This window comes from Apteryx rowi, unplaced genomic scaffold (genome assembly GCF_003343035.1).
Source record: "Apteryx rowi isolate R43461 unplaced genomic scaffold, aptRow1 scaffold_57, whole genome shotgun sequence".
NCBI lineage: Eukaryota > Metazoa > Chordata > Aves > Apterygiformes > Apterygidae > Apteryx > Apteryx rowi.
Window position 1 is genome coordinate 3345689 of NW_020450838.1, and position 22609 is coordinate 3368297.

The following is a 22609-nucleotide window of genomic DNA, read 5'->3' on the forward strand; positions in this document are numbered from 1 at the left end:
TGCCCCCAAAATGTGGAAATTTCAATCCATAAACATACCCAAAGAAACTTGTAAGAAAACAGTAAGGTAAAGTCCACATGAATTGGAGGCCAGTAAAACTGTATGTTGGAAAGTTCCTAAAACCTCAAATTGGGCATCATTAGGTTTGACTTGACTCTGCAGTGATTAAGCGCTGTTTGGGATTTGGACTTGGGACCACTGCTCCTAAAATGACACCTCCATCCTGTGAGGCAGAGAGTGGAGTACAGCAACTGAACCAAAAATAGATATTTAATTCTGATTAATTTCCCTTTCAATTTTTAGTCCTCCTCACTCCTGATTCTTAGACCTTTTTTAGATCAAACTCAGTCTTCCAAAATGCTTCTAAAAGCCTTTTTCTGTTTAACTTGTTTCAAAAATTCATGGAAAATGTTGACCTCGCATGAAATTTGATAGTGCTGGGGGATGCATTTTCAGAGGACTAATTCCACAAAAAGTTAATAATGGGCTGAATTACTCCTAAATGTCTACAGTGATGCTAAAGTAGGCATCATTAATGTTATTGACTGTGATTAATGAAGTTAACAAAACTAATGAGGTCTATTTACTTCAATGTATACAGTACTATCTGTTGGCTTCCCAAGCAGCAGAAGGATGGTAATATCTAATGGCATTTGATATGCACAAAGTGATTAAAAAAACATTTGAAATATCTCTTTTAAGAGAAGAAGATGAATGATCTAGTTTAAGTAAAAAGGAAGTAAATGAGAACAAATAAGTGGAGTTGGGTAAATAATTCAGAGTAAATAATTTATTCCATCTACTTAGCCCTACTTTTTTGCTCATGGGATCCTCAGAAGGGGGGAAGATTTCCTCAAACCTATTAATCACAGGAACATKATAGCTAAAAAAACTACACAACAGTAGGACCAGGAGTATTGGGACCTCAGACTACACTGTGAAGGTGAGAATGGTTGGGGAAGTTGCTGGTGTTACTTCTGTTTTCTTATTAGCTAAGCAAGCAAACATTTCCTGCACCAGTAATTCTGAACTTGGCAAATAAATGCTAAGTATTATCCATATTAATTGTCAAGCCTAAAAAGCTCTGGCTGYGACTGGAGCCTACTGCTCAAGGGTATTTGCAAATACATACAGAAATGTGTTTGTCCTCAAGGCTGCCTACACAGATAGGGTCAATCCTAGGATGCCCTCAAACCCTGCATCCTGATCAGCTGACATGCCCAGAAACCCCTTTTTTGAATTTGCAGTTCTGTTCAGTTGCTGGTTAACATATGTTGCACAACATCTGGAGCTTTCACCCATTCTTCAAGCCTCCAACTCAAGCAGGCCACTATCAGCAATATACATAGTCCCTATTCTGACTTCTGTTTTGCACCTCATTTTCTTCATCTGCTACTTCTGAATTAAAGGAAATCTGGAAGAAATTCAAGTCAAGTCTGCAGACTGATTCTAGCCAAGAATAGCCTCTAAATGAACCCTAAATATCAATAGAGACAAACACTGAAGAGTCTACAGCCTAAAACACTAACCCTCCCCTACAAGGTGACCTTAGTGATGGTCCTTGTGGTTACAGCAGTTTCCTTGCATGAAACAAACTGTAGGATCAAAACCTTAAAAGTAGCAGCTCAGGCTTACATGAAGCTGAGTTTTATTTGCCAGTGATGGTAGTAAATATTGAAGTTCTCAGCATCTTTCAGGCATCAGGCTCAATAGACATACAAACAAGGAAGTGACTCACCTACACCAACCTTGGAAATGTACTTGTTGAAAGTGCACATGGGCATAAAACCGGAATATGTATGAATTTAGAAGGTACATTAACGGAGAGAAAGCAGGTAAAAGGCATACCATATTTGCTATATGGACTATACTTCAGTGCAAATCAGCTCAGTTACCAACAAATGTGGAAGTGGTCTGTTTGGGGGAAAGGAAGTAAAACAAATGCAAAATAAAAATCAAGACTTAAATTAAAATTTCCTTCTTGTTCCTGCTCAGTCCATTCTGGCTCATCCATTCTAAACTATTGCCTTCTAAAGTTTTACAGCAGTCAGACATGTTTGCTTTCTTTGAATTGAGCAGCTGTACTCAGCTAYCAAAAGCGGGTACTTTTCCTACAATATAAATCAGAACCTGTTGAAATCAATGGGAGAATTCCCTTGGCTTCAAAGAAGACTGACCTGATTGCCTGTTATTAAAGAAACTATTTCATTTCTTCTGCAGATCCCAGACATACTCCACCTCTGCACTATGGGAACATTGGCCAGTTAACCTCAGGTGCCAGGCTGCTTCTTTGTACATAAAGTATCTTTGAACAGACAGTGCAAATTAATCACCCTCTTCAGATCATGTCAGAGACATCTAAAATTATCCTGATACCTATCCATTCCCCCATCCCTATTAGTTGTTGCCTGGAGCAAAATCAGCCTGAATAACAAGGAAGGTCTGATAGTTTTGTGCTGAAACTTTTCCCCAATGGAAAATTGTGTTTTGAGCCAAGTAAGTTTTAGTGAAAAGTATTTTTTCGGTTAATAGTCAGAATCAGAATACTTTGCCCCGACTTGTAAAAGTTTCCCATAAGGAAGCTTCTGAACTTATACTTCAGGCAATTTTCATGGTAAAAACCTTAATTGCTGAAAATAAAAGTTTGGGCATAAGTGAACTGAAGTTTGGGACTTTCTCTTGAGCAGTTTCACAAATTACCCAGGAATATTAATGATTTTGAGGATCTCAGTGTCTACAAGAAGCTCTGCAAGGTACCTGTTGTAGCACAGGTGGGTACTGATGGGTTGTACTGCTCAGGAGGAAGTCCCATGGGGAGCCCCCAGATGGGGCTTTATGATCAGGCTTTACTCTGTGATGAGAGTTCAGATGACTACCTCACAGGCAGAAACCTACATTTAGGTGCCCTCATACTCAAATCCTACCTTTTGCATCATGATTTCTCAGGAAGGGATTTTGGCTGAGCTCTATACCCTTATTTGTGAACATTGGCTGATAGTCACCAGAGTGAAGATACTACTAGAAGATGAACATCCTGTGATATCATGAAGTGCTTCAGTTTCAGAAAGGCCTCAGCAGGCCCAGGCAGTTCTTGTCAAACTGAAGGCACTACCTTGCTCCATGACTTGTTAACTGCCAAGGCTTTTCTTTAATCCCCACTCTGAGGGCCCCGGCCTCATGCCCTATAATTCTTTTATATCTTTCCTGCAAAAATATGTTGGAGGTTACTGTGAAAGGAACTCTTAAGACCAGACCATGTTTAATGACTGATTTCAGGAAAATAGGCTAAAATTTTTAAAAAACAATCCAAGATCTGACTGATTCAGAGTCTGTTGGCAAGCTTCCACCTTCTATGAATCTTCCCTAGGACAGGCCTCCCATGAGTTAGGGGAAATTGGCTGTAGACAGTTCCTGAGATAAGTAAGGAGATAAATTTCAAGGTCAGTATGTAAGACATTTTTTAAAAGGAGGCTGAAGTGGAATGAGTTTCCTGATCTCTGCTCACAAAGGCCTGCAGCAAGAGGATTAACAGCAGGTCCTCACAAAGCATCTGTGGCACTCACAAGAGTGTTTCCCTGCATATTTCCCTAGTCTGAAACCTGGGGTTCCCGGTCCTATGGGCCCCATCACTTTCACAGATACCTGAGCACGATTTTAACATAATGAACACAGAATTGCAGGATTTCAACTGGTGAACTGTTCAGCCAAACCACATTGTGGGTTGTGCAGATGCTTCAAAGGATTTACATGAACTTAATCTCTAAACTCGTAGAAGATCCTACAAACTGCACCATGGGGAGCTTCACTGCTAGCAGCCTTTTATATTAACAATACATCTCTACATGCCTTTCATTTTTATCCTTAATTTCATGAATGGGTTGGCTCTTGCGCTTTGTTAGCAAAGTCTATTAGACAGCACAGCAGCCCTCTGTCCATCCCTAACCTTGGGGGCCATGCAACTAAGCCAACAGTGCAGTAGGACTCTAAATTGCAGCCTGTGAACTTGGATGGGTTTCCTGGCAATGACAGTTTGGTGTAAAGAGGTTACAAAAGGACAGTACTGGTTTCAGGATGCAGGAAAATGCTGATGAGAGCTCCTGAAGCCTCTAGCAACTTGAGTCATGTCCACATTATTCCTCTTCTGTTACTTGGCTAAAATTCTCTACTTGCTACAGTTGAAAAAGCTTTACCTGTATCAGCAGTAAGTAGGATTTCCTAATCAAATAGAAGAAAGTGCCTTACCGTGCAAAATGAAACATTGTTTGGGTACCATCTTTTGCTCTTTTGCACAGGGAGAAATGAATCCTCCAGGTTCATCTCAGAAGTACAGTGTAGCCTTAAGAGTTTTGGGACCTATTCCTGCATGCAGATTTTCAGAAGAGCTCATTGATAAGCACCTCCTTTGTGGTACTTTTGGGCAAATACACACAAATGCACAGCCCACTGGACTGCATCCAAGCCATATTAATTTGGCTGTTTGTAACTGAGGCATTTTGAGCTGGTTCCAATAGTAGAGGCTGAGCYGTCGAGAATTTGGTCTTCTGTGACTTGCCCAGGGTCACAGTGGAGGTCATTGGCAAAGCATGCTGATCCTGACTATTAACCCCCAAATACATTCTTTGATATGCACACAGTGCTGAGCCCACAGGAGGCACTTAATAGATAAAACCAGAAGTAAACATGCAAGATCCCTATGTGGATCTGGTCATCTCTCCCAGAAAATGAAATGAGCACATATACACAAAATCAGCTGATTAAATGAAAGCAACATGAGGAGACCTGCTGTAAGGCACAATATCTTTTAAGTCTGTGGAAGGAAAAAACTCTTACAGCTTTTAATTGGCTCATGAGATTTTACCCTCTGTAACCACTAAATCTATCACTTCGCAACAATGACGATGATTTATTATTGCCTCAATTGTTTCTTTTATTTATGGGACATTTTTAGTACAGAATTTAATCAAAGAGATTAAATGTCATACTACCTATTACCTTGCTGTTAAGATATTAATCCTATAGAAAGACGTATCAAACTTTGGATTAATCGTAAAAGGAAAGAAGTACCATGGGAATGTAACTGCTTTAGGGTTCATGATTTTTTTTAACTTATTTAATAGGGGCAGAAGTTGAGAGGCCACTGCCTCTTGTAACATACTTGTTTTCAGAATTAGAAATTGATATCAAAATAGGTAGTTAGGCCTTGATTTAACAAAACACTTAAGAATACACTTAACTTTAATGTGCTTGCCTTGACTTCAGTGAGACTTATGCCTGTGCTTAAGAACTATACAAGACAGGAAGTAAATCACCTGCTTAATTTTAAGCATCTACTTAAGTGCCATTTGGTAGACAAGGCTTCAGTAAGCTAAGTTACATATTTGATAGGTTTGCCAGCTTAATAGTATAATTTTAAAGCTAAGAAAAATAAATATGCTGCCTATATTTATGTCACACTCTCCGTACAAAATGGTTTCCCAAAGCCCTTTATGAACCATAAACTGAACCACATGTCAGCAATTGGTTTCACAGCCTTTTCTACTGCAAGAGTATAGGACTGGAAGAAACATGAGAGAGAGAGCACACACACACAGAAGGTAAGACAAAGTTCAACATAAACCTAAAGAGGCTATTGTAAATTCAGGGGAAAAAAAATCAGAGACCCCAGGAGCATAGGAATGTGGTGTTAATTTGTATATCTAATTTACTGATGCACTTTTTAAAAGACCTAGGTGAAGCTAACACACTGTCCCTCCAGAGGCTATTTGCTATTRCTGAAAATTAGCAATCTTGGGTTAAGATTAAGAGTTTATTGGTGACCTTAAACTTATAATGTGAGTATCTCAGATAAGTACCACATTCCTTTCACTGAGAAGGGGGTAGACACTATATTGCTCAAACTGGACATAGGCAAACTCAATTTACCGGCATTTACTGTTTATTACACCACTGATGTACTTTCTGAATGGGTCTAGTTTTTAAACGCTCAGATCAGCTGACTCACTCTGGTGTCCCACAGACAGCTAGACCTCTCTTTCAGAAGTCACTGGGTAGCTAGCAATTTTCACCAGCCTTCACCCCAGATAAGCCCTTTTCATCTATGTTCACCTACACTCAGGCAAACTTGGCCTCTCCAAGACCATGCACAAAGAACTTTCCACAGTGCCTTCAGAAAGCAAGTCATCTGTTAGTGTCACCTGTGGATTAACACCTCTTTCCTGAAAGTTTAGGTAGCCAAAACAAGCATTGCATGTGTACAACTTGCGCTAAACAACTTATGAGTTGCACTGATTTATAAAACCAATAATTCCTCCACTAGCAAAACCTCAGGAGCCTCTCTCCACTCAGCTCCAAGTGGGTAAACAGGCCTTGTGCTGAGACCTAGTGGTTAAAAGGGTCAGGATGATGTTTTTCAGTGAAGACCRAAAAGAATTATCTGGATATACCTGCAATATATTTATTCATTATAGAGAGAATTCCCTAAGCTCATGCTGAATTGTTTGGAGAATTAGGTTGCAAAGCCTTCAGATCTGTATCTTTAACCTGCGGGCTGGCTGGGATGGAGTACGCAACAGAAGACTACAGAGGCCCATCTCTGAGTGCTTTAGCTATGCAAACAGATATTTGACAGCTGTAGAAAGTCCTTAACCAGCTAGGCAAGAAGTCAAGCCTTCAATATTCTGTGAGAATTTGGGCAGACCCCTCAGTTCTGCCCACAATGGGCTATACTGTGGGGTGTCCAGATCCCTGTATTATCACCCAGCCTGAGGCAGCAAGTCCACATGTCCATGGTATATCACAACTACAAGGGCTCCCATCACCATCTGCTGAAGAGCAATCAGCTGAGAATGACCATGGCTTTGCTGCAAACACTACTGACATCAGCAAGATCAACTGGACTAGACTGAACCCAGTAGCAAATAACTTAGCTCCTTATGTGCAGTTTCCCCCATTCCTCCTTGCATAGACTATGGAGAGAAAAGTTTCTCTAGGACACAGCTCCAGCCAGTGTTTGGCTTTACCTTGGCTTTGCAGCCTCATTGGGCCAGGGAGCACAGGGACTATCTTGCCATGTCATCCAGGAAACGCACAAAAAGTCTCAACAAAGAAACATCATCTAGCAACAATGAAATATTCAAACAGATCTGCAGATGACAGTGGCTTTCTGACGAGAAGATTGTTTGGGAGAAGTTATTTGTACAAGCCAGTGAATGATTGATGCAAGGCCAGTGAAAGATTGATGTGTGAAAATGCAGAGCACGTCTGCCCTAATTGAAAGTCCTGAGTTCCCCAGGATTATGAAATGCAAAATAAAAATTCTTGTGTATGAGATTCACCCTGTCATCTTGTCCTCCAGAAAATTCCTAATCACTCAGCCTACTTSTTATTTTCATTCTGATAGCCCCTTGATGCCTCAATCAAGATTTATCATGGAGTTATATACTGGGCATACATAGAGGGCTTGGTAAGAATTTAGAATGGAAGCAGAATAGACATAGGAGAGGCAAAGAGAGGAACTGATAAGAAGAAAATCCAGGGTCTCTTGTCCACCCTTTAGTATCTAACTCACTAGACAGCATGATAGATGTCATACAGACTCATTCTGGTGTTTTGGTGACTAAGAGTCCATTAAAGTCAGGAGAAACTCTTATTACACCTTCTTATGGCCTTTGTTCCTCCTGGATTCAAAGCCTAGCAAGCCTTTGGAAGATTCTAGAAAATGTCTCAAAAAGCATGCCTGTGCCTGATCTGTGCAATTCAGATTCCGGCCAGATGCGAAGCCTCGTGAGATATGCTGGTCCCATGAAATTCTTTGCCAGGCCAGAAAGATTAAATAAAAGGCCAGGCCAGGCTTCATTTCGTGTGAGGCTTATGCCACACAGCTTGCAAACTTCACAGCTGCATCATCAGCAAAATTTCACTGTGACATGGCCAGCTGAAACCCTCTGAGTAGCTGCATTGCCACTTGCACAAGACATGTGAGGTACATGCCCMTTATTCCAATACATACAGGCACATAAGAGCACACTACGTGGCAGCATATTTGCAGTCTCCTTTTCTTGCCCCCATCTGAACTCCTCAGCCCTCTGCAACTCCCTTCAGTGCTTCCACCTCTGCTCATTGACCTCCTCCCTCTGCTGACAGTGTCCATGCACTTCTCAGTGTATGGATTATCTGGCACCTCCAAGGCCAGGAACACCATTAGGAAACACCAGTGAACCTGCCAAAAAGCATGAAATTGCAAGCATTAACTCTCAGCTAGGGTTCACTAGTAGTTCACAGAGTTCCTTGCAGCTAGGAGCTAATTAAATAGAGCGGAGTCTGTTTAAAACACATTTTATACTAACAAAATCTCATTGTTTTCCTAATAACTGTACTGGTGGCAAGGAGCACRAGCAAGTAAATAGTTAGAGATATTGCAATAATAGGCATAAACTAAATTACTAGAAAAACCTGTTTCACCTTGGAGCAGATTTGTTTAATATTATCAATATTGTCCTCTCCTCCAGGCTAAAGGATGGCAGACTGCAAGGTCTGAAGCTGGAGGTGATTTATCTATCCACAAGGTGCAAGGAGGTGGTGCAGTGGAGAGGGTTTGGCCTTCCCTGAGCCTCATCTACAACTTTCCTTCTCTAGCCCAGAGGGCAGTTCAGCCAGGAGCCCTGTTAGCGCAATCCTTGAGTAGATAAAACAGCACAAAGACAGAATAACCTCAGGGCACAAGGAGCAAAGATTAGCCCTACAGACCACATTTTCTGCATCCCTGTTTAGTCACACTGAACAGCTTCACTAAGTCTTCTTGGGCACCAACCCTACTGTTATATTACCAGGGAAGATGTAATGAAGATTACTGACGCAGCCCACAGGATGGCTTCCTAGGCCTCAAAGGCACTGAGGCATGGTAAACAGAACACAGGCTGTGCCTCAGAAAAATGCATTTAAATATTGAAATAACCTTGATTTGACCATATAGTTCCACTAAAGTTTCAACAATTGTTTCTTCTGATGAAAGTATTTCTATAAAACATTTCTGTATGGTCATAGCATGGAGTTTTAAGGAAGTGCTTGAACGCTCATGCAGTTAAACAGATGAGATCTGGGAACTTGTCACACTGTTTTAAGACAATCACCACTGCAAGTCTGAAAAGTCATATTCAGGTATGTCATAAGCCATCTGACTGATGGCACTGCCTGAAGAAACTGAGATTTGATCACAGATACTTTAAGAATGACAACAACAAAAAATAAATGCAAAAATAATATCATATCTGATTTATTGTACAGCATTCAGTAATTTCAAATAATTAGTTTCTGGGAAACTACTGGGACATTTGCCTGATGTTATTAACTGATTTTCAATAATGCCTGGGAACTCTGGTCACATAAGAAAATTGCCTGGACCAGAGTTCATATAAGCACAGAACAATCTCTGGTCCCAGGAATATTTCACATGAGCCAACCCTCTGCAACCACACTGTCAGGCTGGATGCTAACTTAGGAGAAACTTTCAGAGTTACATTAAAGAAGCCAATACACAACCCACAGGGTTTCAAAAAAGAAAAGTGTTAATAACTGCTAAATGCCTTAAGGCAACTGTTGATTTCTATTTTGCTGGCAAAATAAAAATAAAGGGAGTGGAAGGTAGCAAGGGGACAGAAGCAGCCTTGATCTCTATTGACCTGTCACATGCATGTTATACTATGAACTGGGAAATAGTGGCTTCCATTGAGGTGGTATTAGAGGGACTTAGCTGCTACTGAGCTGGTTGGTCTGGGCACTGAGCAAGCACTGTCCTGCTATAAACCTGTGATTCAGCAGAAGAGCAGTCCCTGGTCAAACAACAGAAGAGGACTTATCCCTTCTGTGGCCATGCTTTGAGCAGGGGSCTGGACCAGAGCCCTCCAGGCCCCTTTCCAGCCTCTGTAACCCCTGGTAAGTGCCCTGTCTCCAGTCTCTAATACACAATTCCTCCTCCCCAATATCTTCTAGAGTCCCAATAGCTTGACCTCTGTCTTAAAATATTTCAGCCTTTGATTCTCCTGTGCTTCTGTTCTCTAGCTGAMCAGAGAAAATTTTTTTTCAATGCTGCTGTTTTTAAAGGGGCTCAGGGGTACCTGAGGTGTTGCTGTTACAAAGGCTACACTTGCAAAATACTTTGGGGACATGCAAGCTATCCCAGCTCTCCCATTAAGTAAATAGAGCCCTAAAACAGAACTGGCATTATATACTGTTCTTACACAGCAACAGCAAGGGAGGACTGCCATTGTGACAGCTGCTTCTTGCATGGGGCTGTGGTGGTGAAGTGTAAATCCAATATGAGTAGGCTATAAATTGTGTTATACCATTGCTCCTCCTGACCCTATAGTCAGCTAGGTTTTCTATTACAAAGCCTCTATTCAAAAGTTTATATTCTGGCTATAAAAATTTACTCTAAGCTGAATCTGACATAAAAAAAAAAATCACTCTTGAGGTAGTCTTTCAAATTAGATAATAGCTTGCAGTACACTTCAATAGCTTTTTTCATACAAAGAAGTCAGTATTTAACAATCACTTCATTCCCAGTGGAAACAGTTACCAGTGGAATCACTTTTTTTAATAGATACACAATGAAACTGCTTCCAGTTTAATCTGCAGAGGAAAGGTAGGGTTTTGCATGCCTGGTTTTGTAAACTGTCAGAAGGAAAGAATGACAAACTGAATCCTTTCTTTTCAGAGAAGACACATTCTTCATAAACTACTTGTAAAGATGTTTTAAGTTCTAAACCAGTTCTAAACTGTGTATTTTGGTTATGAATAGTCCAAAAAACCCAGTGAAGTAGTAAATTTGGAAAGTACCATTCTATCTGTATATTTTTAAATTGTGCTGGATAAGAAATAGAAAAAGGTTTTAATTGAATTCCTCCCTTTTCTCACCTGTAAATTTCTAACTTCCAAGTTTTATCTTAGTTCAAACATTTTYATCAGATATGTCCCCCTGGCCCTGTTTTCAGTTTAGCTGGTTGATCTGGTCACTTAAGTCCTGTATCATTGTCCCCGTTCTCCACATGGATGAAAGCAACAACACACCAGCAGATGAATAAGAATTCCATTGTTAACCCATAAAGACGACACTGCTCAGTTCCTCTTTGAGAAAAATTGGCTCACAAACACTTGTCAAAAAAGATCAAAATCTGATAAGATGTGACTGAGGTCTGTTGCTCTGGACACAGATGCCCACTTGCTAAGAGCTTTGCAGTAAATAGCTCCAGTCACAAAGTGGGCTCAGACTGAAGTCTGGGGTTTTGCACTGGAATCAGACATAATTATTTCAAAACTAATCAGCTCAGTTTTGATAACTTCATTCTGCAATTCTCATCCCAAGCTCCTGTGATGGAAATCCTCTGTGGAGGAAATGTAGACCAGGACATTAAGCTGTGATCTATGTTGTACTTAGATCACTCAGCTCAGAAGGGTGCTCGGGATGCCAGTTTTCCCCCATCCCTTGCTTACACACATGGCTCTTGCAGAAGGAAACAGAGCTGACAATACAGTCCCCTATGAAAGCCTCCTAACTTGATAAATATCCTCCATTCCTAGGCCCATGCATTGCTCGCTTTGACTGTTTGGACTAATGAGTGTTGATTGCGATACAGATCTTAACATGATCTAGTCACCAGACAGGTGGAGTTCCTGTCAGTTCATTACAGGTACATATGGAAGAGACAGAATTAAAACCTTTCTGAGACCTAATGATCCACAAGGCAAGTGGGAGGAATGAGAAGGAGGAGCCATTAATCTCCTACTGTTTAGCATCACCTCATTCTTTACAGAGAAACACCTCTTAGCATTAGAGTTTTATAGATTATTCTGTCACCCAGCCACAGTATGTACATCCCTGGTCCCTCAGGGGAAATCTAAGGTCTCCTGCTAAGTAAAAGTCTCCTAAAATTTTATTCCCTACAGCATGAAGAGCTGTTTCACAGAGAGCATTTCCACCTGGGCTCACTCAGCTCTGTGCAGGCTCCAGGCTGGCAACACAGCATGAGAAACCACATGGGATTTGGAAATCCCTCCTTCACACCTTGAAAGGGGTGTGTGTGAGGTGACTCTCACTGTTTCCCAATTCTTCAGTGCCAATAGATACTTCTTTTACTAAGTACTCTATCTGTAGTCCCTTCCCAAGGTAAAATAATTAAGAGGAATGGAGTTTCCAGCAAGTGGCATCATCTTTCTGCAGCATAAGCTTTAAAACAAGCAGAAAACAAGCTACCCCCAAATATCAGAGCCCTTTGTTATTTGCTCTTTGTTATTTATAACTTTGCTCTGGTGTTTTTCCTCCTGCTTTAATTAGAATTATTTCTGAATGTCATTGCACATAGCTAAGGGAAGTGGGAAACAGATTCAAGGCATATCTGCACTGCTAAAGAGAACACAGTGCGGCTTTACCCAAGGCAGCAATGGCCACACAAGAAACAGGAGTATGCATAGGCTCTCAGGCCATGTAAAATAGGAAATGAACTCAGCTGAGCTGCTGTTGGCACTCAATAAGGAGTCTCAGGGTGGGCCTGGATACACCCAGAGGTGGACCACTTGGCTTCAGTGCTTTTAGAGCTCTTGCTTAGGACTCTGTTACAAAAGTCTTCTCAGCACCTCCCCCCCCCATCAGATCAAGCCTAAACATGATGCAGTAAAAAGGTCATTAGACAAGGATCAAAGACTGCATCCATGGCAAGCCTACTTTATTACTGTTCCTGCTTCCTGGGTATACACCCTAACTGCATCCTGACTGAATATTAAAATAAGAGATGGGTGTGCACACCCTTCCATTGCTTTGGATGGTTACCTGAGGAATGAGCAAGCCACAGCAAGTCCCACAGTTTCCTCTGATCCAGATGCCTGTGAGCCCACACTCCTGAATATTTCTCTCCTTCATCCATTGTAGGTCCACAAGAAGGACTTCAGCTTTATTCTTCATTCCTGCATTCCACAGTGGCAACTCTTCCAGCATTCCCTAGAGTTGCTATAAGCCAATCCTTCCTCCATCTTAGTATCAGGAAGCAGCAAGAGCTCCATAAGGGAAGGCAAAGTGGAAACCAAGGACAACCACAGCATAGGCAATGCTGATAACTGGGTCCAACAGCAGCCAAGACAAGGCAATGAATCAGTCCAGGGACCAAACAAGAAGTCCACTCAGGAGTAAAAGGAGGTAAGGTCAGAGACAGGACTGTAGACAAGCCTACAGCACAGGTCCAAGACCCCTACAAGAAGCAAGCTACCAGCAACACAAGACTAAGGTCCAACAGAAAGCAAGGCTTACAGCAGGGCTGAAGACAAGTACACCCATAACACAGCTTAAAGAAGAAGCCCATACCCAGGGCTGAGCTTAAATAGRGCCTCTGGGCCTATGGGCAGAGGGTGTGGGTGGAGGCCCCAGGTGAGGCTGGTCAGGGCAATTAAGGCCTATTAAGGGCCTGATACCTAATTACGTTTTCCTCACTGCTTGTGCACTGGGGACCCAGCACTAGCTGGGACCTCATGGTGTTACTGCAATGCAAATAACAATTCACCAGCTTGTCAGTGGTGTTAATTAAATTCTGGTCAGGTGCTACTTGATGGGTGCCCACACAACCTACAAGCATGATGGTAGCTGCTAATTAGCACCCATGTCGGCGGTTCCAGGAAAGACACCAAAGTGTGAAAGGAATACATAGAATAAACTACCTACACCAGTAAACTGCAACTTGATACAGTGTTTTCAGTGCCAGATTTTCTGTGGACTAATAAAGGATATCATCAGAAGAGATGGAAACTCACAGAGCTGTAGTGTTGCCTGATAAAGGGGAGTGTGGGCCAAGATTTTGGATGGAGAAAAAATAAACTTTGCAGGCAAAAGTACCTTAAGAGAAATGGATGCAAGCTACACAGAAATACTGAGAAGTAAAGAGAGGAAAAAAAAAGGCAATGCAGCTGAAAAAAGGAAACTAAACCTTTTTGGTCRTTTACATTGGGCTCTCCATGGCTCTGTAGCCTGACTCTGCTGGCAATGTCAGTAGTTTCTGAGTTTCTAGCTGCATTGATTTTCTTAGTACAAAAAGCCTCAGGTTATCTAAACAGTTTAGTTTCTTGCCTCTTTTCAATGAATTCATTGTTTTCTTTCTACCTGAATGTAATGCTCTAAGTTGCGCATGCAGTGTCGATCCATAACCTGAGCAGAAATTGTCCGCAGAATCAGCTAACAATCGAGGCCAGTGCTTGTTACAGTGATTAAAAGATCAACGCTTCCACGCCTGGAAAAGATTTCCATTAGAGCTCCAGTGAGCTACTCCAAGGAGCAATGGGCCAGTTACTGGTGGTGTCATGGGTTGCAGTTCCTGAATTCAGCCAAACTTCTATATTTCCTGAGCTGTATACAGCCTTCCAGTATGGGCAAGGGGACCCTTTGGAGGTATTTCCCACCAGGACAGTTGGTACTCACTTTCCTGAAAGGCTTTTGGCGCTTTCATCCTGAAAGCAGAACAAAGGAGAAACAAGAGGAGTTTCCAGGTCAGGAGCATAATCATTTGCATACTAGGTCATCCTGTCTAATCCCTCTTGAACCTGAGATTTCAGAGGGAGGTAAAAATCTCCTAACAGGGCTGGCACATGCATAGAAAGCCAGGCTACCTGCATGCAGCATGAGAATGAGACAGGACTCCCCTGCAGCTCAGGCCCCTGTAAATCACACACCAAACTACTGCCTTGGAGAAGTCATTCAGAATAAACCCATTTCTCTCCGAAGGAGGTGTGCCAGAGCAGCGGAGAAYGGGGCTGCTTTTGCAGAGAGACGTGTTTCGGACTCGCTGAGCTCTGCACAGCAGCCTGGGCTCTGCGTCCATCTCACGCCTGGCTGTGGCCACCACTGTTGGGGACACAAGGAGCACCTCTGCCGCCTCTCCACCGCTGCTAGTGCCTGCTGCAGTTGTTACGGGAAAACCCAGTTCGTGAAGCAACAAGAGGCTTTCTATGGCTAATAACCAGATTCTCGATTAATGACCAGAGCCCTGCGAGGCTGCAGAGAAATCACCGCCGGCTGCGCAGCACAAGTCAGTGTGGGCCGTACTCTGGCTGGTAAAGGGGAGAGGTTTTCTGCCCTGTGCGTGTGTGATATTCAGGGGTATATTAAACTAGCTCTCTTCCAGCATTGTCACGGGAGCTGCTGTGATCTGGTGCGTTAAGCGATTTGCACTTCTCCCCCAGAAAAGAATTTATTTCCTCTCRATGCTGGTGTCAAAGCTAATATTAGCGGGTGTTACTGAACCATTTTACATCTGCTCTAACAGCAGCCTCTCTGCAGGAGGGTGACTTGACAAGAGGACAGGGCAGAGGAGAAAAGTCACATTAGGCACTTAACAGAAGGCGCAGGAGGGAAGGCCAGGACACTGCGGGGCAGCAGGAGGGGGTATGTTGCTCTCAGAAGCTCAGAGATGCAGGCAAGAAGAGTATAAATACAATGTAAACAGTCCCTTTCCCGTGTCCATGTCCAAGCGGCATGAAATGCCCCATGGAGGAGAAACTCTGATTGCATAATTGTCGTTGGAGAGGCCCAGGGGGATGCGCCAAATTAGCACTACTCAAAACCTGCCTGTAAAGCAGTTTGGCAAAGAAAAGAACAGATTTGTGGATTTTCTTTTCCCTTGTTCTTGAAAAAAAACTAACTCAGACCATCGCAATTCTGGGATAAATAAATAAAACTTCAGGTTTTCACTTCAGGGAAATAATCAGGGCCACAGTCAGCATGTAGTTCTGCAGCCCAGTTGTCCTGGTATCTCCTAAAGAGGGACCAGCTGTGGAACATCTCTTCGCTGGGTATTACGGTGAGACAGACCCTGGATGGTATAAGGTGGTGCAGCTCTTCATGATGCTTAGTGGAGTTATACTGATTTTTGCCAGGGATGGTCCCAACACTGTCAATTCCCCGCACAGGCTATTCTTGCGTTGTGTGGCCAACTGTGGAAGCTCTACTGTTTCACTTATTTCAGTGAACTTTAAAGGGATATAACTCTGATGTGATGGTCTTATTTCAATGGCTCAGCAGATGGATGCTGGATCAGTGGAGATGAAATGGAAGCCATTTGGTCAACAGGCCAAGTATTAAATTGGGAAACTCAAGAGCTTAAAAGTGTATCTCTCTTTTTTTCTTTTTTTTTTTGGTATGTGCTCTAAGGAGTCGAGTTAGCTGGAGGCTGTAATGGCCCTGTATTCTCGGTATCTCAGGCATAGAGAGGGATTCAGCCTAGTGGAAAGTAATGCAAGAATCACTCTGCACTCTACCCTCGGAAAGACTCTCAGATTTCACAAAAACTTTAGATATTTTTCTTCACAAATATTAGGGATTTGCAAAACTTCCCCCTCTCCCCAGTATTATGGCTCCTTCCACGGACTATTCAGGAAGGAACAGAAAGGCCCCCTGGAGAAAGTGGGCTTAGACTGAAACTTCTTTTCCCACTCTGTGAAGCTTTGAGATTTCAAAACAAGTTTCCCTTCTGTGTAGGTGTGACGGTGTGCTCCTTTCCCCCCCACTGATGTGCTCTCTCCCCCTCAACCTGACCTCCCTGTAAACAGCACGTATGTAGGGGCTAGTTGAGCATGCGCCAACTAAGGCYCATCTAGTATGCGAATATGACTATGAGTCAATCATCTCCCCCCCTTAAATAGGGGGCAGCCCAGAGCCCCTTGAGCTCTCCTGCACGGCAGGGGGCTGCACTGCAGAACCTCCCCTTGAGCAGGGACGCCTCTCAAGGTTACTCCTCAAGGTTGAGAGATTTCTTACCCACGACAGATCCTCGGTAAGTGATTAATAACATGCTGAACTTTTGCGAACTTCAYGAAACTTTGCTGAGTTATATCTCTGACTAATTGCGCACATAATCCCTTAGACATAAACCACTGGTCAAGTCTAGGACTGGATCCAGCCACACCTAGGCTCCTCTCCGAAGGAGTTTAGAAAGCAAGGGGGTCCAGTCTGAACCTCGTGACTCAACAGGAGGGTCTCCATTGCGCACGCATCTGACTCTGTCCTTCATGCAGTAAATAACTGAGTGAACCTTGACAATCGAACCTCATTAAATTGTTCTTATTTACAATTGAACTTTATTAAGTCACTGTCTTACTGCAGTAAACGTAGTGCTGCTTCCCTCTTACGAGKGAAGTGCATCACTCCTTTCGCGACAGTAGGGATGAAACCAAGAAACAATAAGCAAGTAGTAACATTAAACCCTGCGCAGAAGTGTATTTTACTGTTTGAAATACAAGAAATATTAATAATCGAAGCTAGATCCTCTTACGATGCAGACTCTGAGCCTGCCTTTTGGCAAAGATGCTGCAGGGGGTGCTGGAGATCGCAGTTTCCCTCCCCACCCACCAGCCCCACCACCATCTCCAGCGGTATGTGTCGGAGATTTGTTTACATCTGAAAAGATTTATTTATGTTGTAAAACTATCTGCTGGTGAATAGATGAAAAGAAATATGTGAGGGAAACCATAATCATTTAATACTTATTCCGTTTATTTTCTATTCGTTTAGCAATCTTGGCATTCTCATCATAATTAAAAGGAGCTGGGTGGCTTTCTAACGCTTTTCCACATGTGTTTCTTCCTTCCCTTTGAAGGTGCTTGGCAGATTTAGGTCATACATTTTCTTCCTATTGCACAGCAAGGGGAAGAGGGGAAAAAAATCCCAGCACCAATCCTTTCTAATACTTCTACATTAGTTCAATCCAGCAGAGGTTTGCTCTGCCTCAAGCTAAAGAAAATCTATTAGTCTCTTTAAAGAAGTAAGTCAAAGGGGATGCATCCGGGATAAGGTCAGGCAAAGATGTGCACAGCAGAGAATGATRGTGTTCAATATCATTCCTTTGGCTGTCGGGAAAAGTTCACCCCATGGGATGCCAAACTCCACTTGAACTTGCTTCCTGTCTTAAAATGCCTCTGCAAGCTAAAGACAAGCACTTTGTGATTTTTTCTGTCACTTGCCTGAGATAGGTGGGAAACAAAAATCCAGAGTCAAGAACCAAATGCCTTGTCCCACCAACATAAACTGTGACTGATTTGATGCAGGAGCCATTCAAAAGCCATGTTACTGCAGCTGTGTGGGTCATTTAATATACTCACATTTAATGACTAATACTTATTCAAATTATTACAGGTAGGTTTTTTTTTAAAGAGCAGCATCTGCAGATCACTGAGGCACATGTTTAATTTTAAGCAGATGATTTATGGTTAACATGGGTGGTTAGGCCTGTATCTTCACACTTAATGTTAGAGGCTTTCGTTCAGAGTCCAAGATAGCAGCAGAGTCACCCAAGGTTTCCTCTACACTCAGTGGAGAGAGATGGTTGCACCCAGAACAGTTTCAAAAATTGGGATTCCTTGCAGTCTGATTCAGCCCACACAAGAAGCGACAGCCCTCTGGGAGGTCTCATCTGTGTCCACACAGCGCGAGAGTGATATCTCAGTTAGAAGCCTCGTGTTAGAGGGAACGAATGCAGAAAGTGTTGCTGAACTGCATCCTGAGACCCTTTTTTGGAGTCTGGCACTTGATGCAATTGCAAGCTCATCACTGACCTCCCTGCATCTCTCCAGTGCCATCACAGCCAGGTGCCAGCTGCTGCTGGTGTCCTGTTTTTGACAGACCAGTGTCACCAAGAAGAGCAGCAGTCCCTTTTGCCTATCTGGTGAATAAAGTAAAGGAAAAGTGGGAGATGGAAATGTGTACTTTTACGACATTTCCCCCTGGTACTCTCTGATTCAGCTAAAGCAAGGGTTTGCGGCAATGCTCCTTCCAAAACAGCCTGGCTTTGGCAAGCAATGCCTTTGATCCCGCTCCTTTTCTTTGGCCATCCCTTCATTCTCCAAATCTGGGAGCCTTAGCACAGTTTCCTTATTGGATCTTTAATCCCCTCTGTATTTTGGGTACTGCCAATGTTTTTCTGAACCAYAGCAGCCAGAGAGGAAGGGGCTAAGCTGGCTTCCTTTTGAAATCCTGACCCATAAGAACCTTTACAGAGCAGCAATGCCAGGAGAGGAGATTTAATTCCAAAGAGACAGGATATGTTTTAGGACTGACTCCAGTCTCCCCAGTTCAGCGGTCCTGGAGGAACTGGAGTAAGAAGATGCTGCAGGTGTGGAGGATAATCCGTGGTGGCATAGTGCGGTCCGACATTTTACAGTCAGCATCACTTTGGACATGAGCTTAAAGTATACAGCGAACTTCACATGGCTGCTATGGGCTGATACATTAAAGCCAGCGGCCAAGAATGGAGTAAGCAGTGGTTGCTGCTTRCTGACACGGGTAATTTAAAATATCCCAGTTTGGGGTTACCAAAGCCTGAACCCTTGAAGCGCTCGTGTCATCAAGAAGGATTTACAGTGGCTTTTGCTTGGCCAGCTCTAACAGTCTCCCTTAAAAATCCTACCCGATGCTGTGCCTTTTTCTGACCCTGGCCTCGCAGGCGGTGACGATCTGCGGGCAGAGCTCGCTGGCCGCAGCGCTGGCAAAACCCGACGGAGGCCGGGCTCCTGGGGCAACCTCCCTGCTGCCACCAGAGCCACCCACCGTGGCTCTGGGAGACTCGGTGGTGTACGAAAGGTCCATTTTTTGCAGAGCCTGACTGCAGCCGCACTAATGCTGCCCTGCCATCGTTATTTYGGCTGCTGAGCTCCACTAATTGCTCTCCAGAGGAGTCCAATGGCAATGGGGTGTGCTTTGCTAAGATAACGGCAGTTCTACAAGCTGGGAGCAAATGACAAGGGCTATCAATCCTCATGCTTCAGGGCACAAACTGAATGTTGTTTCAGGGTAGAAAGAAACCCATGCAAACTGTTCCTGACAAAAACAAAGACATGCAAAATTCACTTGTTTACTTCAAATTCTCAAGCTCAGATTGGGCCTGTTAAGATTTGCATAGTTTTGGGGCAAAGGAGGGATATTAAGCAGAATCTCATTGTAGCAGAATTGCCCTGAGTCCTTGATTTCCTTGTTTTCCCTGTGCAGTGGCTTTGGAAACTGCTACAGAGCAGAGCGAGTTTTAGTTTGCAAACCTGGCCTTGCTTGAGAGTGAAACTGGGATGCAAGGGAGGAGCTCTGTGTGGACGGAAATGGAAGTCAAAATGTCGACTGGCAGCATTTCTGTTCATCTCATCTTTCCTGCTTGCTCACAAAACTAAAAATTTCCACTGAATCGTGTCATGAGTGCAGAGTATCCTAAYTGCCTTGCTTCCACCCAGCAGTTCTTATTCCAAGCCTGCATCTCCCAGCAGCTAATTCCAGTGTTGCTTAATCTAATAAACTACATAGGGATCCCACTGCCTTTTAAAAGTCCTTTCTTAGGAGACAGCTGTATCTGATTCTCTAATAAGGATTCTATTAAGGGAAGCCTCTGCTGTGCTTTGTTAAGGAATTGATGCAATTTGATTTTTATTACATGAACAGAGTAACATGGAYAGTAGCTGTCTCTGATTCAAAGAACCAATGCAAAAAGTATTGTGCTTCCTCATGCAAACCAAGATAAAGTAATTAACTTTATATTAAAAAAAAAATCTCTGTTGAGATCTGTTCTGCATAATTCAACACCTCGTGCCAATTAAAGAGAACTTCTTTGGAAAATGGTTTAGGCTGTAATTTTGTGCGTTCTCAGATTTGTGTGTGAATATATGTGGCTTTATGAATGTTTCAATGATTGTAATTTTTCTTGTAGAGTTGATGCATTTATTTGCTTTTATTCATAAAGTGATACAGTTTAGAAGGGCTCCTGGATCAGGCCTAGCTGTCAGACTCAATGTCCCTGGCAGGGCTAGAAAAATTCCTTGCCCAAGATAAGAAAACTGAATGCCACAGTCCCCCTCTCTTCCTCCTTCTGCCCTACCTTGCCTTCCCAATCCTCAACATTAACCTCGGGTTTGGGTTTGATTTATTCACCCATTTTCAAGACTGGGTGAATAAACTGGCAGAAATGCCAGTGAAGTCAGAGGAGCTATGGTGATTCACCAGGATGCTCCTTGAAGCCTTTCTGAACTGGAGGGAGAAGTTCAAGAGAGATTTGGAAATAGCAAATTGAGTTGAGAACCAGCTGGGAACCAGTTGAGAACCATTTAGGAAACCACAGACCACTTCTCCACTGGCCACATAACCCGTATGATTTATTTCATTCTGGAGAACGATTTCTTTGGGACAGCAGGCAGCAGGGTCAATCCTACAGCAAGGTCATGCTACCACGTGTGCATGGTCAGCCTGCTTCCCCACTCCTTGTATGGTGCTAGGAGTCTAACCAGCTCTAGTGCGTACCTCAGTGAAGGGACATTTATTTTGCTTTAACTTCCTCATTATGAAATACAGTAAAATATTGATTTTTTTCAGACATTTTCAGACATTTTTTCAGACAGCCCAACAAATAATCAGTATAGTAACTCACTGTAACCACATCCTGATTATGGTTATCTGCCAGAACTGAAGAACCCTGATGGATCAGAAAAGTCATGCTAGAAACTTTCAGAATTTTACGGGAGTTCCCCATCGCTGCTGAAAGGCCATCCTAATGCAGCACACAGCAGGCAGCCAACCATGCTGCTCTCCTGTGGGAGTTACCTGTTCTTTTTAGTACTTCTCTGCCTTTAACTTGTGGAAGTACTCAAAATAGCTGAAAAAAGGACGGTAAGAGCAAGGCATTTCTTGCTATCCTGGGACACAGTGAATCAGGATGGTTACTTGATTGACATGCCTTCCTCTGAAGGCATAGTGAGGATGGCTGTGATAAATAATGATAGTCCAGTATTGGCAATAGTAAAAAATCCTTGGCACAGATGGATTTGGCCAACACCAAGAGATTAGGTGGTGTGCAATCAACTATTAAATAGGATAAATATTGTAAACAGGGGGTCTAAGCTTTTAGCGGAGAAATTGCCAAATAAGGATCAAAATGAGAAGTAAATACAGTTTCTTCTCTCAACAGGCTATGTACTTACCTGGGCTGATAAGCTGCACACTAGGGTGACTCAGTTAAGAGGATAATAATTAACAATCCTCCAAAGCAGACAGACCCACTCACTGAGCCGGAGTCATGATTCTCATTCCCTCATTCACATCCTCAGCTACGCAAGCACTATAAAGTCACTTCTGCCAGCATATCTATATCTACATCTACATCTGTATTTATTTATGTCTATATCTACACCTATATCTATCTAGGTCTATGAGTATGGTTAAGGAGTTGCTAAAAGGCCCTAATTAAAAAAGATCTGAATCATACACTAGGTTCCACTACAGTTATCTACAGTTTGTTGGGGCATGTCTCAGACCTTCATGTTTCACTCAGTAAATATTACATCTAGCTGATGACCATTGATTAAGCTGGTTGGTAGACTTCCAAATTGATCTAAAGAATTTAAGTGGGGCATAAGCCAGCACATCCCTTCACCAGGTTTTCCAGTGCAAAATTAGAGTCAACCCCATTCATAGCAGGAAGAAAGAGGAAAAGATCTGAATCACAAATATTAAATAACATTAAAAGAGCTTTTTAGATCTCAAAAATGAAGTTGCTTTCGAAGTACTAGTATAATAAAAATGGCACAGCATCGTTAGTGTAGATACATGTTTATT